Consider the following 7316-nt stretch of genomic DNA (forward strand, 5'->3'; position numbering starts at 1 on the left):
ACCCCCCCCGTAGGGGCATACTGACACCTCACACTGCTGGGTACTCCTCTGAGGCAAAACTTCCAGAGGAACGATCAGGCAGCAACATTTGCTGTTCACTAATATCCGCTGTTCTGCAGCCTCCACTGCTGATACCCAGGCAAACGGTCTGGAGCAGACCTCCAGCAAACTCCAACAGACCTGCAGCTGAGGGTCCTGACTGTTAGAAGGAAAACTAACAAACAGAAAGGACATCCACACCAAAACCCCATCTGTACATCACCATCATCAAAGACCACAGGTAGATAAAACCGCAAAGATGGGGGAAAAACAGAGCAGAAAAACTGGAAACTCTGAAAATCAGAGTGCCTCTCCTCCTCCAAAGAAATGCAGCTCCTCACCAGCAACAGAACAAAGCTGGACGGAGAATGACTTTGACGAGTTGAGAGAAGAAGGCTTCAGATGATCAAACTACTCCGAGCTAAAGGAGGAAGTCCGAACCCATGGCAAAGAAGTTAAAAACCTTGGAAAAAATTAGACGAATGGCTAACTAGAATAACCAATGCAGAGAAGTCCTTAAAGGACCTAATGGAGCTAAAAACCAAGGCATGAGAACTACGTGATGAATGCACAAGCCTCAGTAGCCGATTTGATCAACTGGAAGAAAGGGTATCAGTGATGGAAGATCAAATGAATGAAATGAAGCAAGAAGAGAAGTTTAGAGAAAAAAGAATAAAAAGAAATGAACAAAGCCTCCAAGAAATATGGGACTATGTGAAAAGACCAAATCTACATCTGATTGGTGTACCTGAAAGTGATGGGGAGAATGGAACCAAGTTGGAAAACACTCTGCAGGATATTATCCAGGAGAACCTCCCCAATCTAGCAAGGCAGGCCAACATTCAGATTCAGGAAATACAGAGAATGCCACAAAGATACTCCTTGAGAAGAGCAACTCCAGGACACATAATTGTCAGATTCACTAAAGTTGAAATGAAGGAAAAAATGTTAAGGGCAGCCAGAGAGAAAGGTCAGGTTACCCACAAAGGGAAGCCCATCAGACTAACAGCTGATCTCTCGGCAGAAACTCTACAAGCCAGAAGAGAGTGGGAGCCAATATTCAACATTCTTAAAGAAAAGAATTTTCAACCCAGAATTTCATATCCATCCAAACTAAGCTTCATAAGTGAAGGAGAAATAAAATACTTTACAGACAAGCAAATGCTGAGAGATTTTGTCACCACCAGGCCTGCCCTAAAAGAGCTCCTGAAGGAAGCACTAAACATGGAAAGGAACAACTGGTACCAGCCACTGCAAAAACATGCCAAATTGTAAAGACCATCGAGGTTAGGAAGAAACTGCATCAACTAACGAGCAAAATAACCAGCTAGCGTCATAATGACAGGTTCAAATTCACACATAACAATATTAACCTTAAATGTAAATGGGCTAAATACTCCAGTTAAAAGACACAGACTGGCAAATTGGATAAAGACTCAAGACCCATCAGTGTGCTGTATTCAGGAAACCCATCTCACGTGCAGAGACACACATAGGCTCAAAATAAAGGGATGGAGGAAGATCTACCAAGCAAATGGAAAACAAAAAAAGGCAGGGGTTGCAATCCTAGTCTCTGATAAAACAGACTTTGAACCAACAAAGATCAAAAGAGACAAAGAAGGCCATTACATATTGGTAAAGGGATCAATTCAATAAGAAGAGCTAACTATCCTAAATATATATGCACCCAATACAGGAGCACCCAGATTCATAAAGAAAGTCCTTAGAGACCTACAAAGAGACTTAGACTCCCACACAATAATAATGGGAGTTTAACACCCCACTGTCAACATTAGACAGATCAAAGAGACAGAAAGTTAACAAGGATATCCAGGAATTGGACTCAGCTCTGCAACAAGCGGACCTAACAGACATCTACAGAACTCTCCACCCCAAATCAACAGAATATACATTCTTCTCAGCACCACATCACACTTATTCCAAAATTAACCACATAGTTGGAAGTAAAGCACTCCTCAGCAAATGTAAAAGAACAGAAATTATAACAAACTGTCTCTCAGACCACAGTGCAATCAAACTAGAACTCAGGATTAAGAAACTCACTCAAAACCGCTCAACTACATGGAAACTGAACAACCTGCTCCTGAATGACTACTGGGTACATAACGAAATGAAGGCAGAAATAAAGATGTTCTTTGAAACCAACAAGAACAAAGACACAACATACCAGAGTCTCTGGGACACATTTAAAGCAGTGTGTGGAGGGAAATTTATAGCACTAAGTGCCCACAAGAGAAAGCAGGAAAGATCTAAAATTGACACCCTAACATCACAATTAAAAGAACTAGAGAAGCAAGAGCAAACACATTCAAAAGCTAGCAGAAGGCAAGAAATAACTAAGATCAGAGCAGAACTGAAGGAAATAGAGACACAAAAACCCTTGAAAAAAATCAATGAATCCAGGAGCTGTTTTTTTGAAAAGATCAACAAAATTGATAGACCACTAGCACGACTAATAAAGAAAAAAAGAGAGAAGAATCAAATAGACGCAATAAAAAATGATAAAGGGGATATCACCACCGATCCCAAAGAAGTACAAACTACCATCAGAGAATACTATAAACACCTATATGCAAAGAAACTAGAAAATCTAGAAGAAATGGATAGATTCCTGGACACATACACCCTCCCAAGACTCAACCAGGAAGAAGTTGAATCCCTGAATAGACCAATAACAGGCTCTGAAATTGAGGCAATAATTAATAGTTTACCAACCAAAGAAAGCCCAGGACCAGATGTATTCACAGCCGAATTCTACCAGAGGTACAAGGAGGAGCTGGTACCATTCCTTCTGAAACTATTCCAATCAACAGAAAAAGAGGGAATCATCCCTAATTCATTTTATGAGGCCAGCATCATCCTGATACCAAAGCTGGGCAGAGACACAACCAAAAAAGAGAATTTTAGACCAATATCCTTGATGAACATCCATGCAAAAATCCTCAATAAAATACTGGCAAACCAAATCCAGCAGCACATCAAAAAGCTTATCCGCCATGATCAAGTGGGCTTCATCCCTGGGATGCAAGGCTGGTTCAATATACGCAAATCAATAAAATGTAATCCAGCATATAAACAGAACCAAAGACAAAAACCACATGATTATCTCAATAGATGCAGAAAAGGCCTTTGACAAAATTCAACAACGCTTCATGCTAAAAACTCTCAATAAATTAGGTATTGATGGGACGTATCTCAAAATAATAAGAGCTATCTATGACAAACCCACAGCCAATATCATACTGAATGGGCAAAAACTGGAAGCATTCCCTTTGAAAACTGGCACAAGACAGGGATGCCCTCTCTCACCACTCCTATTCAACATAGTGTTGGAAGTTCTGGCCAAGGCAATCAGGCAGGAGAAGGAAATAAAGGATATTCAATTAGGAAAAGAGGAAGTCAAATTGTCCCTGTTTGCAGATGACATGATTGTATATCTAGAAAACCCCATTGTCTCAGCCCAAAATCTCCTTAAGCTGATAGGCAACTTCAGCAAAGTCTCAGCATACAAAATCAATGTGCAAAAATCACAAGCATTCTTATACACCAATAACAGACAAACAGCCAAATCATGAGTGAACTCCCATTCACAATTGCTTCAAAGAGAATAAAATACCTAAGAATCCAACTTACAAGGGATGTGAAGGACCTCTTCAAGGGGAACTGCAAACCACTGCTCAATGAAATAAAAGAGGATACAAAGAAATGGAAGAACATTCCATGCTCATGGGTAGGGAGAATCAATATCGTGAAAATGGCCATACTACTGAAGGTAATTTATAGATTCAATGCCGTCCCCATCAAGCTACCAATGAGTTTCTTCACAGAATTGGAAAAAACTACTTTAAAGTTCATATGGAACCAAAAAAGAGCCCGCATTGCAAAGTCAATCCTAAGCCAAAAGAACAAAGCTGGAGGCATCACGCTACCTGACTTTAAACTATACTACAAGGCTACAGTAACCAAAACAGCATGGTACTGGTACCAAAACAGAGATATATACCAATGACCAGAACAGAGCCCTCAGAAATAATGCTGCATATCTACAACCATCTGATCTTTGACAAACCTGACAAAAACATGAAATGGGGAAAGGATTCGTTATTTAATAAATGGTGTTGGAAAAACAGGCTAGTCATAGGTAGAAAGCTGAAACTGGATCCCTTCTTTACACCTTAAACAAAAGTTAATTCAAGATGGATCAAAGACTTAAATTTTAGACTTAAAACCATAAAAACCCTAGAAGAAAACCTAGGCAATACCATTCAGGACATAGCCATGGGCAAGGACTTCATGTCTAAAACACCAAAAGCAATGGCAACAAAAGCCAAAATTGACAAATGCAATCTAATTAAACTAAAGAGCTTCTGCAAAGCAAAAGAAACTACCATCAGAGTGAACAGGCAACCTACAGAATGGGAGAAAATTTTTGCAATCTACTCATCTACAGACTCTACAATGAACTCAAACAAATTTACAAGAACAAAACAAACAACCCCATCAACAAGTGGGCGAAGGATATGAACAGACACTTCTCAAAAGAAGACATTTATGCAGCCAAAAGACACATGAAAAAATGCTCATCATCACTGGCCATCAGAGAATGCAAATCAAAACCACAATGAGATACCATCTCACACCAGTTAGAATGGCGGTCATTAAAAAGTCAGGAAACAACAGGTGCTGGAGAGGATGTGGAGAAATAGGAACACTTTTACACTGTTGATGGGACTGTAAACTAGTTCAACCCTTGTGGAAGTCAGTGTGGCAATTCCTCAGGGATCTAGAACTAGTAATACCATTTGAGCCAGCAATCCCATTACTGGGTATATACCCAAAGGATTATAAATCATGCTGCTATAAAGACACATGCACACGTATGTTTATTGTGGCTCTATTCACAATAGCAAAGACTTGGAACCAACGCAAATGTCCAACAATGATAGACTGGATTAAGAAAATGTGGCACATATACACCATGGAATACTATGCAGCCATAAAAAAATGACGAGTTCGTGTCCTTTGTAGGGACATGGATGAAGCTGGAAAGCATCATTCTGAGCAAACTATAGCAAGGACAAAAAATGAAACACTGCATGTTCTCACTCATAGGTGGGAATTGAAGAATGAGAACACATGGACATGGGAAGGGGAACATCACACACCGGGGCCTGTTGTGGGGTAGGGGGAAGGGGGAGGGATAGCATTAGGAGATACACCTAATGTTAAATGACGAGTTACTGAGTGCAGCACACCAACATGGCACATGTATACATATGTAACAAACCTGCATGTTGTGCACATGTACCCTAAAACTTAAAGTATAATAAAAAAAGAAAAAATCTTAAAGAAAATTTGTATATAAACCAGAATAAGAAAAGCATTATCTACCAGAATTTATGGGAAGTAGCCAAAGCATTATTAGAGGAAAAAAACTTTAAGAACTTCAATCAGTAAAGCTGAAAATGAATTATGCATACATCTGTGAAACAATAAAATCTCTGCACCCCAAACTTACCATGCCAAAGGGAAATTTAAGGTTGGAAACTGAGTCATTCAAAACATTGTCTTCCTTTTGTTCCCAAACAGCTGTAATTTCACATACTTATTTTATCTTATGGAAAATGTAGATTTCCTGTGCATGAGACAAATGCATAATTAACTTTTTCCTCTACTCCCTTCTTTCCACATGTAGAGTGTAGATTTACTGAGTGCTGGCCAGCCGCAATGGCTCATATCTGTAATCCTAGCACCTCGGGAGGCCAAGATGGGAAGATCGCTTGAGCCCAGGAGTTTGAGACCAACCTGGGCAACATAGTGAGACTTTGTCTCCAATTAGGAAAGAAAGGATTTACTGAGTGGTAATCCAAGCCTCACAAGATGTAACCACTTGCTTCATTGCCTATTCTCCCTCCTTTTTTCTTCCTTTTCTGCTTGTTCTTTCATCTTAAAATATTGAAGTTTCAAAAACTCTGTTTGGGAAAAGCACAAGTCACAGATTCTACTGTAAGTTGTGTTTCCTTTTCCTAGGTGCATCCTCAACCTTGGCAAAATAAACCTCTAAACACTTGAGTTGTGCTTCAGTCACTTTTTGGTTTACACATCCTAAGAAGTGAGAAAATAAAGACCTAAGTAATCTCCAAGAAAGTAGAAGGAAATAAATAATGAAAATAAGAGTAAATATTAATGAAATGGAAAACAAACATAAAACAGGAGAAACAAAACAAAAAATCAAATCTTTGTTAGATTAACAAAATGAATAAACTTCTGTCCAGCACAATCAGAAAAAAATGAAAAAAGGCAAACAATATTAGAAATGAAAAAGTGGACATACCTTCAGATACTGTAGATATTAAAATGATGAAGACACTTAAAGCAATTTATTCTAATACATTGAAAGCATAAAAGAAAGGAACAAATTCCTAGAAAAATATTATCTACCAAGTGACTCAAGAAGATATAGAAAACCTGAATATCATTTGTCCATTAAAGCTGGTATAATATTGTGAAATCAATATTTGGTTTTCATTGGTCTAATCTCCTAAAATCCTTGGAATGTCCAAGTGATGTCTTTTTGTATGGTAATAATTGATTGATGGCTGGCCTTTCCTAGGCAGCTTCAGGATGGGAGCTTCTCACTAGAAAGACCAAAGCATAACTAGAGGATTGGAACGTTGCAGCTTCAATCATGTCTACATAATGAAGCCTGCATAAAAACTCAAGTGGGATGTGGTTCAGAGAGCTTGCAAATAGCCAAACACAAGGGGGCTTAACACATCGACATGCTGGGAGGGTGGAGCACTGCAACTGCATGGTAACAGAAGCTCCTGGGCTTGGGACCTTTCCAGACCTGCCACTGTGTATTTCTTTGGCTATTTATTTGTGTCTAAAATATTATTTGTAGTAAACTGGTAAATATTAAGTATTTCCCTGAGCTCTGGGCAGATAGTATCAGAACTGAATTGAATTAAAGGACATTAGCTGATGCCCACTGCAGAACTGATAGCTTGCTTGCTGGTAGGGAGAAATACCCATACATCTAGTGTCAGAAATGTGCTGTGAGAGAAGACAGAAACTGCGTTTGTTTTTGCTTATCAGCTGAAATTGGCTAATGATGGTGTATGAGCTAAATCTGCACTGTGGTCAGTTTTTGTATAGCCTGCAAGCTAAGAAAGGTTTTTATATGTTTAAAATTTATAAAATAAAAAAACAAAACCAAAAGAGAATATGTTACTGAGTCTGCATGTGGCCCACAG

This window comes from Pongo abelii, chromosome 5 (assembly GCF_028885655.2).
Source record: "Pongo abelii isolate AG06213 chromosome 5, NHGRI_mPonAbe1-v2.0_pri, whole genome shotgun sequence".
Lineage (NCBI taxonomy): Eukaryota > Metazoa > Chordata > Mammalia > Primates > Hominidae > Pongo > Pongo abelii.